The following is a 14,595-nucleotide window of genomic DNA, read 5'->3' as shown; positions in this document are numbered from 1 at the left end:
GCAGAGGTATAAGAATATGTTCATTTTAAACAATAATAATGCCAAAGTATGGAATTCATAGCACCTTGAGCATGAGACTAAAATATCTCAGTAAGCAAGACATGTGGGTCTGAGTTTTCACTTCATCATATCTGTGTATTCTTAGATGAATATCTTAGAGGATTATTTTCTTGAAATACTGTATAATTGACATATTTACTTTTCTGGCACTTCTGAAACTATTTAAAATACAGATCTAGGCAACAAATCAACTGAGTAACCATTACTGTTTCAGAAGGAGAGAAGAAATCTAGGGTAATTAGAGGGGGGAGAGGAAAGGGAGGGGGTATGGGGAGAGATTGGACAAGGAGCATAAAGAACAAGTATGAATTGTAACAATATATATGCTAGTAACATTGATTCGATCAACATATGTCAACATTGAACCCCAAAATATGTATAATCAATTATGTTTCAATAAAAATTTAAAAAATAAAAATAAAATACAGGACAATTATTCTTCCCACAGCTTTATTAATGCATTTAATTATTTTAAAAATCATTATTTCAGTGATTTGTGTTTAAGGTTGGCAAACTCCTTTTCCTTAAGCACCATTTCCAATTTCTGATCTTGAGCATGTTCAGCAGAGCTTGTGACTACCAGCTACATGATGTCATGACACATTCTCCTAGCTTTCCTTCACCCCACTGTGAAGGGGAGGAAAGATTTCTTTCTTCACCCATCACTAGGTTCATGGCTGAGTCACCTATAACACAAGAGAGATTAACAAGAGAAAAGCATGCAAATTTATTTAATACGTTTTATGTGATAAGGGAAACTTCCCAAGGAAATGAAGACCCAAAGAAACAGGGATGGGGAGACTTCTGTATTTTTATGCCAGGTTTGATGAAGGGTGGGTAGTCATGGAGGATGATTGGACAAAGCGGGTATAATCAAATGGTAATAGACTAGGGGGAACTTAGCAAGACCTGTTTGTTCAAATTCTTCTCCATGTCTCTGTGTCTTTGAGGATAAAGATGTCCCTCTCCTCTGGATACAGGGAAGGTACATCCAGAATGAAGGTTTTATGAGCTCTTCAGGGGAGAAGGGCAAGGGAAGGTGAAAATGGCCTTCCTGCTTCTGCTGTTTTCTCAAATGCCAAGGTGCCATATTTTGGAGTAGTATGTTCTGAACCCCATCAACCATCAGGGTGTAACTCCTGGCTGATAACCAGAGGAGTCAACAAGAACATTAGCAGGGACAAGCCATTCTCTCAAGAAGCCAAGCAACAGGCCAGCCTCCCTTCTCCAGGTCAAGATAGGCTGAATCCAAAGCTTACAAACTAAGTGACCCCAAGACAGAGCAGGTGATGCAGATGAGTGAGGTGACCAGGCGTGAAGTAATCAGGGGTGCACATGCAAACTGTGGAGCTCCTGCCCTAGCATAAGGAGCCAGCCACCTCTCAGCATAGCCCAGGATTATGGCCAGTGTTGCCAGCTCCTCTGGTTGTCCCAGAGAACTCAGAAACCCAAAGTTTTGTGTGAAGTCTCTGAGTTTTTAAATGTAATGAGCAATTTAATATATTTTTAAATTATGTGAGTCAAAAGTAAGGCTTTCCCTTGACCATGGACCTTCGGATATGACCTGTGGACTGCCAGTTTGCAACCCCTGCCTTCAGCTCCGAAGTTGACATCTGTTTCTTCCTTCCTGTCATTAGATTACTCCTTTACGTGTGCTCCCCCTTCAGCCTCTGCCCCTTTCCCTCGGCTTTTCCTCTGCCTACTCCTCGTTTGTTATGACTCACCTCATCCTAATTCCTTCAGCTAAACCGTCACTCCCTCCTCTAATGCCATCCATCCTCTTATCAAAATTCCATTATAAAGATTACGTAAAAAGACCCAACCCCCCAAATCCAACAAAGCAATTTATGAAAAATCGAAATGAGTAAAACTTTTAAACCTTGCATTAAAAGGCATCCAGTATGTTCGTCTGTCCCACTTCACAAGTATTCATGTTTCAAAGGCTTGTGCTCAAATTGAATTTATTTTTTATTCCTATTTGATTTCACCTCATACATATGCTGCCTTTCCTTTTTAAATTCTTGAAGTAGAGAGCTCTGTCAGCTTTCTCTGTACCCCACTTTCCTCCTGCCCCCAGCTCCTCTCCACAAAAACAAGGTACTTCAAAAAGTTTGTGAAAAAACAGAATCAAAAAATAATACGAATCTCCCCATGAACTTATTTTTTTTAAAAAAAGATGACCGGTAAGGGGATCTTAACCCCTGACTTGGTGTTGTCAGCACCACGCTCTCACAAGTGAGCAAACCAGCCATCCCTACATAGGGATCCGAACCCGTGGCCTTGGTGTTATCAGCACCACACTCTCCCGAGTGAGTCACGGGCCCGCTCTCCCATGAAGTTTTTGAAGCACCTCGTATAAGACCATGAACACTTCAGACCTCTCCCTTCTGAGTCAGCTGACAGTGGAGCCTGGAGTCCTCTGTGGCCTCCTGGAGGTTCTGACCCTGTTGGAGGAACTATGCTATGACTGGAAGCTGTCAGGGGAATTTTGCAGCTATTTATTCAGCACCTCAGTAACCTAACTCTCACTAAGACATTTGCAGCCCTCATTTCCTGGGTTCCCTACAATTTTGGTCATTTCACAGGACTAAGATGTCAAAAATAGGACCAATCTTGCGTCTAGAGAGAGTAGGGAGTAAATAAATACTCAGATGTACCAAAAACTACAATAAGATAAAGACTAAAAATGTTCCCACCTGTTCACTATGGCTGGAACCTCAGACCAATTTTTCATTCCACCACAGAGGCACAGGAGTTGTGCCCCAGGGAAAGGCTTCAGCCCCTTTCAGTCCACACTGAGGGGTGACTACTGATGTCAGGCATTCTCCTGAAAGCAAGTTTGATGGCTGGGAGAAAGGAAAGACATGGGACCCCAGAAGCAAGTGGGAGGCCCCACAGAGAGAGAGGGCGAGGTACCTCAGATGGGTGCGGGGCCATTCTGCACTATTTTGCCTGCAATTCCTTCTACCTTATACCCACTTTGCTCCCCCTCCAACTCTGGAACGCAGTCAGCATCTGTACCCGCCAATTAGGAGATTGAAAATTTGGGGAAATACTTTTAACACTTCCTCCAGTCATTAAAACATGATCAAACCTTTACCCCAACTTCCCCACCATCTCAGTATTCACCATATTTACACAGACAACACTGGAGACAGATAAAATCTACTGGAGTGTTATGCTGGTAATACCTGAATCTGAAGACTCTGAAGCAAGTCCTTTCTCATAGAGGAATCTCACTTTCCTGGTCCAACAGAGATACAGCCCAGAGGGCAAACTCCCAAGTTGGATGTAATTCTTTGGGTGAAATGTTTCGAAGAGTCCTGACAACCCAGAGCAGTAATTTCCATGCAAATTCGTGCCTGTGGGCAGAAATGCAATTGGCCAACAATCTTCTACTGATGGTTCACACTTCCCACTCCAGTGGGGTGTGGAAGCATGACTTGAAGGAAGAGATCTATTTGTTCAGCTTTTCTCCCTCTGAGCGTGCCAAACATAAACAACTCTTGTGCTTCCAAAGAGGTGTTCACGCCACGCTGCTGCTCAACAGCAAGGAGTGCATGGAAATGCGACATTGTGCTCCCCTCCTTCCCAGTGGGACTAGAGAACAAAGGCAGTGTTTTTTCAGAAAGAAAGAAAGAAAAAAAAAAAAAAGGCAGGACATTCATGTCTTGTGAAACAAAAAAGGCTGGTTAACAATGTGGGGTTTACAAAGAAAAATAACAATAATAACCCACTGAATGTGCTTAATTCCAGGTCATCACAATGCTTTAACCCACCCACCTCAATTCCATCACCTGAGGCCATTCAGGACAGAGATGGAAAGAGTTCAGGACCAGGAGATTGTTCTGGTGTCTGCCACTCAGTCCACTAATTCATAATGAATTGGGGCAAATTGCAATAAGCATGATGGAATTGAACTAGCTCAGGGGTCTTCAAACTGGGGCACAGGTACATGCTCCCTGGTGCATAAAGACTTTCCAAGCAGTACATGGGCAGGCATAGCTTTGGGGAATCACTTCCCAAATCTTCCATTTCAGCATGTACTCTTTCCTGAAATTAACCTGCCTAAGACCATGCCATTAGGACTCTCTTTTTTTTTCCCAACAGTACTTCTACTTTGCAAAAGAAAACCATACCCATCACAGTCTTCACCCAACTCAGTCTTACTCAGGTGCATTTTCTTGGGGTGTGAAAACCTCCATGGCTTCCTCCTAAGGGAGAGTCCTTGGAGAAAAAAGCAAGAGAGCTTCAGAAGGCAATACCGAAGGGGTGTAAAACACTCATGGCAAGCCTCTGTGTCAGCTTTCTTTCCTTCTTCCTCCCCTCTCTCCCTTGTTTCATTCCTTTATTTCTTAGAATTAGAATTCAGAAGCAAGCAGGTATCAAAGGGTCGCATACTCACACATTTATTTGAATTTAAAAGTGAAATAAGATTTTTTTTCTGACAGACAGTAAGTCCAAATTGGCAGGATGGTTTGACAATAAGGACTAGCTTTGCCAATTAATTTATATGATGGACACTCTCCATAAATTTAATGAGCCAAATCTGCAGCTCCAAAGTTTAGATGAAAATATATTTTAATCATGGATGTAATATTCAGCACATCATCTAATAATACTTTGCAACTATTTAAATTTATGATAAAAAATTTTAGGTGTTAACTCAAAAAGAATCTTTAAAAAATTTTTTACAGATTACATGCACAAAAAAGTCTGAAATCATTAGTCTAGTTAATTCTGTTCAGGTCAGACTGCCTGTGAAATTTCTTGGTCTCTTCTCTTTCTCCCTCTCTGCATCCAGCCCTGTCCCCCACTATCCTACCCTCACCCAACTACTTTCTTAATCATATCTGAGAGGAGCCATTATTCCTAGTGTTCAATGCATCAGTTTAAGCTCCCCAAAAATAAAACCCAGAAAGATCCAGAAAAGTAGAAGGAGAAGCTGTTGGCACCAGCCATAAAGTCCCCAAGGCATCTCCCAAACATCTTGACCATTTTACAGATGAGGGGTCAGAAACAGATTGGATATCTCAACTGGTTCAAAATACATAATTAACTGGTTATGTTCCCACTTCCCCCAATGAACTAATTTCATACCTTCCTTTCTGCTCATAACATGTACATGTGTTATTCAAGGTCAGACAGAATGGCAACCTGTCTTTTCAACTTTCTCTTTGTAATGAATTCCATTAATACTGTTCTCTTTTTGGTCCAAAATTATCACTCCTGGATGTGAAAATGAGGAGGAAAAAAATACACAGAAATAGAGATAGAGATAGAGATAGAGATGCATAGAGATAGAGATAGAGATGATAGAGATATCACACTTTCCCTTTGCTTGATTTATAGAAGGCCAGAGTGGTGAGCATCTCTATCACTGTCAACAACACTCAGAAAAGGAGGTCAACCCCTCAGTGACCCTGAGTGGCTGCACTACCCAGCTGATTCTTACTCTAGACAAAAATGTTTCAGTTGTTTTTGTGCTTGCTTGTTTTTGGTAGTCTGGTGAAAAGCCTATGGATCTCTTCTCAGAAAACATAAAACAAATGAATAAGATTGCAAAAGGAGCTAACTATCTTGAGATACTGTTGAATAACCTAATATATTTTTAAAAGCAATTTTTTGGCATAGTACTATATATACTTTTCCATTAACATATTAAGTAGCAAGTGGCAGTGGCAGGAGTAATACTACCAAAATTTTTAAATGGTGACTGGCAAAATGATATTTTGAATTATTTGCGAGCATTATAATGAGATATGAACATATCTATGATTTGGTGATAAATTCAGATACAAGAGGTCTTCAAAAAGTTTGTGGAAAGATTCATATTATCTTTTAATTCCATTTTTCAATGAACTTTTTGAAGTATCCTCATACTGATGATATCACTGGGGCTTGTTGCTTATATACATATTGAAAGGAAGTGTTAATTTTCAGTTAGAGTTTATTGGAAACATTGACTTAAGTTTTTTTCCCATCCAAGTTCATGAATCCACTGCTCAAGACAAATTGTGACACAGGCAATATTTTGAAGGCCTGCCCACCTTGCCTTATGGCCCCTTCTTCACTCTTCTGGTTGTCTTCCTTCCCTAAGCACCTACCCTATGGTAGCTTCAGTTAGCTAATGTGAATAATAACCACCATTTTTGACTGTCTACCATTTTGGATACATTACTTGTATGCCTTATAACAACCCCTCAAGGCAGTTTACAAATGAAGCAACAAAAGCTCAGAGAAGTTAAATTTAACCTGCCCAGGGCAACGAAGTGGAAATTTTATTGTTTAAATTCAGGTCTGGTCTGTATAGCTTAGAGCTTATTCCCATTTTCACTACACTACACTGCCTCCTTCTGGCATGGAGAAAATTTGCATTTTAATAGGGAGTTGCTAAGTACCTCCAAGAAATACAGTAGATGTCCAAAGGAATTTCAGGGATCATCAGAAGTAGAGCTATTTTGGTATAAGGAGTCTTCAGACACCCTTTTAATCTTGCTGCACAAGTGACTGTTCTCTGCACCCAGCACCCCACTTCTGCAGAGAGGTAAAGAGCTGGTCCAAACCACAGAAATATATCCATCACCCTTGTGAGGCTTCCACAAGTTATGTTATGTGCAGATAAATGGAACCCTTCTACACCTTTGAAGAAAAAAGGGAGACTGTGGAAGGACATTTATGCCGAACTGCCATTCCAGGCAGTGTTCTAAATGCATTCTGGATTTTTTTTTTTTTTTAATTAATCTCAATACAGTTGCTGGGGAAGAAAAAAACAAAACTATTACCCCAACGTTATAGAGGAGAAACTGAGTGCCAAAAAAAGATTTTAAAAAATGAAGGTAAAGGAGCCTCCCCATCTGTATAGCTTCACAATAGCTTTCTGTTGTTATGAGTAGCTTTCCCAAATCGTAAAAGGAAGCAAGCACTGGGCAAAGGAAGGAGACCATCAGAAACACTGTTTCACAAACTAAGTTTGCAAATAACGTGAAGGCAGTATACTTACATTAGACTATAAACTCCCCAAGGGAGGGGACCATGTCTTTGGCATGACTGTATGCCACAGAAGAGGTTCATGGTGATTGTTTAGTTGAGCTTATGTGGCACTGGCCCATGAACTTCCCCTGTAACTCTTCAGAGCATCGAAGGCATTTCACTGCCAGCAGAGGACACTCCGTGTTTCTAGCAAGTTGATTTTCCAAACCATAAACTTTCTGGACAATATTGTTTTCATTAATCATTGAAATGAGACACATCTTTATCTCGTCCCTCTATCCTTCTCTCCTACCAAGCTTCTTCCCATTTTAAAGCAGAACTGGTAAGAACTGTATCCACTGCAACCACTGGATGACAGACCCCATTTGGCTTTTTACCAATATTTGTCAAGTTCAAACACATGGTATTCTATTGAGCCCATCAGAAAATTAAGATAAATGGGAATGGATTATCTCTAACATCTTTTTTACTACAATTATTTTTTTTAATCAGCACTAATCTCCAACTAAATCTTTCTCCAGTCTTCCTTATCTAGTGTTAATTCTAATAAGTTATTTTTCAGCGTATATTTAGCAAGCACCTACTATGTTCTGTACTATTCTAGGTATAATGTGTAGGGAAGAGATTAATGCATTCATCTAATTAAAATACAATGTGATAAGTGCTAAGCAGCAGTAGAATGCAGCTCTATGAATAAACACAGAAGTAATGCATTTATATATGCTTCATATTTTTTAAATTGCTTTCACACATACTAACTCATGTTTTTCTCAAGGCCACATTTCTTTCCCTACAGGGCAGGTATTATTACCAAACATTATAAAGGTTGCAAGATTTGCCCAAGCTCTGACGGTTGCATCAGTAGGAGAAATAAAGCTAGAGTCCAAACCACAAAGATCTAGCCCAATACCTGAGTGTCCACTCCCACAGCCCACTCCTTTGCCAAGGAGACTACCTTCCCATATAACCAATGTCATTCAGTAAACCTGTGCATTAATCTATCCTGAAATCTCACAATCCCACTCATGAAGGAGACCTCTGTGGTTCTACGCCTCAGCCCAAAGTTCCACGTGCAATTATTCCACCAGGTCAATGAGTGAAAATGGTTAATAACCTACAAATTCCATCCTTAGAGGTTCCACTTATATATTGCTAAGGAACAAATTATTCTGAAACCCAATGGTATAAAACAACCATTTTATTACACAGCTGGCACCCCATATCTGTGGGTTCCACATCCATGGATTTAACCAACTGCAGATCAAAAATGTTCGGGAAAAAAAATTCTGCCAAGTTCCAAAAAGCAAAACTTGTATTTGCCACTCACCAAGTACTATGTTGAATCCACATGAATGAATTCATGTGTAGGCATTGTATTAGGTATTATAAGTAATCTAGAGATGATTCGAAGTAAAGGGGAGGATTGCATAAGTTATATGCAAATACTACACCATTTATATCAGGAACTTGAACATCCATAGATTTTAGTATCCACAGGGGGTCATGGAATCAAGCCCCTATGTATACCAAGGGACAACTGTATCTTCTTATTTTGTCTTTCAGGAATTTGGGCTGGGCTCAGCTGGGTGATTCATCTATTCCACATGATGTTGATGGTGGTCACTCTGCTGTATGCAGCTGACAGATGGCCTCAATCACATGTCTGATACCTCATAGTGGAAGACAGATGGCTACAACACTGGACTTAGCTGGGACTGTCAACCAGAGCACTTCCTGTAGGACAGCCTCAGGGTAGTTAGACTTCTTACCTAGAGTCTCAGGGCTCAAGAATGACAAGGCAGAAGCTGCATGGTCTTGTGACCTAGCTTCAGTGACATAGCATCACTTTCATCATACTCTTTTGGTCAAACCAATCACAAGCCTGGCCAGATTTAAGAAGAGGAGACACAGACTCCTGTCTCTCCGTAAGAAGGGTGTCAAGGAATTCACAGCCATGTCTTAAAACAGTCACATAGGGGTTTCTTATGTTAACTTATAGTTCCCCTTCCTGACCAAGAGCATTGCCTCTGTTCTGTTCTGATCCATTTCCTCTTCTCAGGTCACCCAGGTTTGCAGACCTCTCTGCCTGTCTTGCACATTCTGCATGTTCCTGTCTCCTTTAGTGTTGTGCTGGATGTTGATTTCCTGTGGAAGGACCTTTATTATTCAAGATTCTCAGTCTTTTTCTATGGCTACAATAGGGGACTGAATCTTTACTAACTTTATTTAAAGGTGCTGTTGCTGGTTGTTTAGGGTCAAGAATGGCTTTTCTCTTCAGTACTGCTTTGCATTGTCCAGTTGCTGAGGCATTCTGCTGCTTCCTTGTATGTATGTCAGCTCTGCACTGATCTCTGCCAGCTTAAAACTGAGCTCTCAGAGTAGGGTCTTTACCTGTCCCAATAGAGTGTTTTTGCTCCCCACAGTACACTTGAGACCGAATTGAAAATGGATAAGAATACTAAACTGCAGGGTCAGAAAGATCTAATCCCAGATCCACCATTTACCGTGTGATTTTGTCCAAGCTATTTAATATCTCTAAACCCTAGTGTCTTAGTCTGTAAAACAGAGACAAAAATATATATTTCATAGGACTGTCAAAACAATGATAGGGGATTGTGTTTGATGAAGCAATTATCACATTGCTTGGTACTTAGTAAATACCTTCTAAGTGGTAACTGTAGTAGTAACAGCACTGGTAGTAGCAATGGTGGTTAACAATATCTAACTGATAAAGGACTATGATGGTATAATATAATGCACTCCTAAAAATGCAAATAGATTTTTGTAGCTCCAATTCTCTCTATATAGTTATATAAACTAGACTTAAGTAAAAATGTGGGTATGCATATGGGTGTACACACGTACATACACACATCAAGTTGAAATATTTATATTTTCCCTTTTCACCAGGTGTATTTTATTTATATTTTTAAGTGTTTATAAAGGTATTTTCTGTCAGTCATTCATATGAGCATTTCAAGTACTTTTTACTAAGAGCGTCTACCTGTCTTTGAAAAGCATCAAATGCAATGGTTTGGTTCAGTGGATCACAAAGAGCACAGCATGATGAAAATATCCCTGGAGTGCCATAAAGAAAAACATCAATATTTAAGATTGCTGGATTGACTCCAAGGTCTGAGAGACAGTCTGCCTATCACCAGCTCAGCTTCGAAAATATAGTTCTTGGCTCCAGTCTGCAGTTCAATGAATGTGATCCAGTGTAAATACAAGGTGAATAAATCTTAAAGATACTGAACTAAGTTATTTCCCAGCACAAGAACGCAAGGGACAAGACAATCTCGATTAGTCAATGCCTGAGCTAGTATTTCATCTCGGACTAACTGATGTGAAGGTTAATGTTATTGACTCCCTCTTTGAATCTTCTTTAGAGAAAAGCAATATTCTGCCTTGAATTAGTTATTATCGCAACACCCTCCTCATAGTTAAGATCTGCCAATATTGTCATCTGGGAGATTCTTAAGGTCTAACTAAGGTTTTACTGGTCCTGACATGAAGTAATCTACAACACAATTCGCATGCAATTCACTTCACTTACACAGTTCAATCTTTCAAACAGGTGAGCCTTCTCCCTACAGGGACTTTATTTACCTGCCATTTATCCACAGCTGTGCCAAGGAAACAGAAGAGGATAGGGTTAAGGGCATTTTAGAAGCTCTGAACATTTGTTTCTCAATAGGCAGCAAAGGATTGGGGGAAACACTGAAAGTTCCTAGATTTCATGTAAGCACAGTGTATTAATTTCCTAGGGCTGCCATAACAAAGTAGCATGTACTAGGTAGTTTAAATAACAGAGATTTCTTGTCTCAGTTCTGTATGCTAGAAGTCCAAAATCAAGGTGTTTGCAAGGTTCGTTCCTCCTAAGAGTTATGAGAATCTGTTCCATACCTCTCTTGTAGCTTCTGGTGGCCCCAGGTGTTTCTTGGCTTGTGGTAGCATAACTCCAATCTCTGTCTCCATCTTCACATGGCTGAGTTTTCCCTGTGTGTATTTATATTAACTTCCCTTCATGCATGTCTGTCTCTGTATCTAAATTTCACTTTTATATAAGGTCACCAGTCATATTGAGTTAGGCCCACACTAATGACCTCATTTTAATATGATCATCTCAGCAAACACAATGCTATTTCCAAATAAGGTCATGTTCTGAGTACTGGGGATTAGGACTTCAACATATCTGTTGGGGAGACACAATTGGACCATAAAATACATTATACAAAACTTTTGAGCCAAACAGAGCAAGGAAATGGCACAGTCACATTACAGCTACGTAGACGCAGGAAAAACATCAAAGTAATACAAAGATTCACCTTCTAGTCTTCCAAAACCATCTTTCCACTGTGTAGTCTCCTTTTCTTCAAGATATCATTAACATCATTTTACTTTCAATCTCTGTAATTCAAAGCACAGAAAACAAGTTAACAACATTTACCCCCCTCCCACAACCAGGCACACCGCACCAGCACCTCAGGGTCCACCCAGGATCCCAAGGCATGGATCTGAGGACCAGACACTCCCCACAACCAGGCACACTGCCAGCACAAAGGAGCATGCCATAAACATCACCTCCATGTGGGTGGCCCACCACAGCCACCACCATAACCATGGCTGCCACAAAAGCAGCTAGATGCCACAACCACCACGCAGATGGTCTGCCAGCCACTGGAGTGCATTGGCACAAGGAGAGTCACCAGCAGAGACCAAAGAAAAGAAGAGGATGTCTCTCTCCACAAAGCCCATTTGAGAGTGACAGAAGAAGCATCTGCTCTATGATAATATTGGGGGTCCTGAACACACCTCTCAGCATTGGACAGATCATCTAGGCAACAAATCAACAGAGTAGCCATTACTCTTTCAGAAGGAGAGAAGAAATCTAGGGTAATCAGAGGGGCGAGGGGGGATAGCAGGGGGATGGGGAGAAATTGGATAAAGGGCATAAAGAATAATTACATTTTGTAACAATATATATGCTAGTAATATTGATTTGATCAACATATCTCAATGTTGAACCCAAAAAATTTGTATAATCAATTTTGATTGAATAAAAATTTTTTTAAAAAGAGAAAACATGTTAATAACTTTTTTCCTGAATCTGTTCTGGGAAATATAGTTTCCAAATAGGTTCTTCTGTTAGGTTCAAGATTCCTCCAAGTTTTCTATTTTTGCTATTTCTTTAACAAAAGGGTTTGGAATAACTTGTAGCCAACTCCTCTGTATCTTATTTTGCTGAGAGTATTAGATGTGCATGGTAATTATGATTGGACATTACTGAGGTGTAAATTGATAATAATCCTCCCAAACATTGGAAAACTGACCTCACCTTTCTCAGAAGAACATTTTTCCTCTCTGACCTCCAGCTTCTGAAAACCAACACCATTCATTAGGGTTTAAATAAAGAGCCTATGGTATTTATTATGTTTCTAGGTCTTAAATATTGCTTCTGCCTTATCTAGGATCCTGGAAATGTGTCCTCAAGGAAGGATACCATGAATCTGGGCATATCTCCTTTCTTTACCAGAAGTTCATGTTTTAAGCTCTTGAACCTCCTAAAGGACTAGGTGACAATTACTACATTAGAAATGAGAGACAAGGCTGGCCATTTAGCTCAGTTGGTTAGAGTACAGCCTTATAACCCCAAGGTCATGAGTTTGGATCCCCATATTGTCCAGACACACAAAAAAAGAAAACCTTAGAATGAGAGAAAATACTTGTAAATCATGTATCTGATAAGTATCCAGTATCTACTATGATTATATAAAGAACTCTTTCAACACAGCAACAAAAAGATAAACAACCCAATTTTAAAAAGAAAGAAAGAAAGAAATGAGACAAGAGACTAAATAATAGATACCATATTTGAATCCAACTTTGGATTTATGCAAGATTTTGAGATGATACCCCACAGCAGAAGCGTAATGTGGAAAGTAAAGGCAATGTAAGAAAAGCTTGGACTAATCTTTGTAAATGCATCTTCCTTGTAGATTGTGTGCTAAGTTTTGCATATTAGAAAGTCAGAAAAGGAACCATGGTTCAAGAGACATGTAAGAAAACACTAGAGAAAAATGCCCAGTTGCTAGAACTTATAAATTAGAGTTACAGAACTATAATTAATTCTAATGAATTTGAAAATGAAATGCCAGAATCAAAGGACCATTTAGTGACACATGAGTTTTTACCTGAGTAATTAATATTACAGAAAATCAAGTCATGGAAGGTACATCTGCAGCAACGGCAGCCCCAGATTCATGCTCAACACATGGATTTCTTGATCTTTCAGTAGGTGCCAACATGTGCCAGGTGAAAGAAAAAAATATTGGAATCAGCTTCCCCAAACATGACCTATTAATTCCAGAGATAAAAGTCATTTATTTAGTTTAATGGTTGTTTGGCTGCTTGTGCTACAGAATACTGGATTTTAGATATTTTTCTTTCAAGTGAAATTGTAGCTTTACCATGCATACATTTTATGACATCTCATAATACTGATGTGTTGTAACTAGAATAGTTGTGTTGAATGATCTCAAAACTAGGACAACCCTTATCAATTACCAATCTTTTCACAGTGGCTTTTACATACATGATCACTATATCTCACGTGAGCTTCCAACAGCTCTGTAAGGGAGACAGAAAGAATGTGATTAGGGGTGTGAGACTTGCCCAAACTCACCCACAAGCCAGAGCCAGGACTAGGCAGTCCATGCTTGCTACATCCTCTTTTTGTTTCTGTTTCACGTCCACCCCACCTCCAAACACTGTGCTCAATCCCTTCAGCATCTGAGTCACCATTCCTCTCGCCCCATTTTTGACCATCATCCTCACCCATAGCAACTTTCATGCTAATGACCACAGCATTTCTCAACAGCTCCCACTTTCAACTCCACTACACATTCCCCACAACTTGACTTTCTCATCACTAGGAACTGCTTACCTCCAAGATCTCCAGTCACCTCTCCTTTTCTGATACACTCTCCTCACTTTCTTCTCCTGCCTCCGCATATCTACTAAATCTGCCTCTTGCCACTGTCACTTAGTCAAAAAACACCAATTAAGAACATATGACACCAGTGCCAAAGAAATAAATGGAAAACCAGCTAGACATGGACCCAGCCCACACTGAATTCCCCCCCCCAGCATAGCCCACCCCTCAACCACTTAATATCTCTCCATACTCTAGTCCACGCCTGTTCTGAAGGGCTCAATTGTCTCCCCAGCAATCGATGGTCATTTCAACGTTTCCCTCTCCAGCATCCTACAGACCTTCAGTTTGTTGCTTTTCTGTCATTCCAGTTCCCAAATCTGGGTCATTTCATCATTCACATTCTCTGTTCCCAGACCACCTTTCTTCTAGATAAGATCATAAAACTATGATGACAAGGTCCACCACAAATTTAAATTATCCAACTTAATCTAAGACCTTTAAATTACTCTAAAAGGTCCAGAGAGAACCAAAGAATGGGTGGATGCTTTAAAGATGCAGGTTTGGGTTTGAAATAAGATGAATCCTTCTTACCACTTCAGCTAGAC

General features: G+C 40.0%; 1 long non-coding RNA gene across 2 annotated transcripts; it reads right to left on the bottom strand.

Annotated features, from left to right (window-relative positions):
- Window positions 1-493: 493 nt before the first annotated feature.
- On the bottom strand, window positions 494-11,401 carry LOC103591101. Of its 2 annotated transcripts, XR_550537.1 has the most exons (3): window positions 10,960-11,401; window positions 3,252-3,422; window positions 494-746 (listed from the first exon to the last, which is right to left on the bottom strand). It is a non-coding gene; the product is annotated as an uncharacterized LOC103591101 (long non-coding RNA). The 2 variants fall into 2 exon arrangements; XR_550536.1 differs by lacking the exon at window positions 10,960-11,401 and having other exon boundaries at window positions 3,252-3,537.
- Between the last annotated feature and the right edge of the window lie 3,194 nt (window positions 11,402-14,595).

The sequence above is a fragment of the Galeopterus variegatus genome, unplaced genomic scaffold (assembly GCF_000696425.1).
Source record: "Galeopterus variegatus unplaced genomic scaffold, G_variegatus-3.0.2 Scaffold53, whole genome shotgun sequence".
NCBI classification, from domain to species: domain Eukaryota; kingdom Metazoa; phylum Chordata; class Mammalia; order Dermoptera; family Cynocephalidae; genus Galeopterus; species Galeopterus variegatus.
The sequence above is the reverse complement of the archived record's forward strand: the minus strand, read 5'-3'. Positions and strand labels throughout refer to the sequence as shown.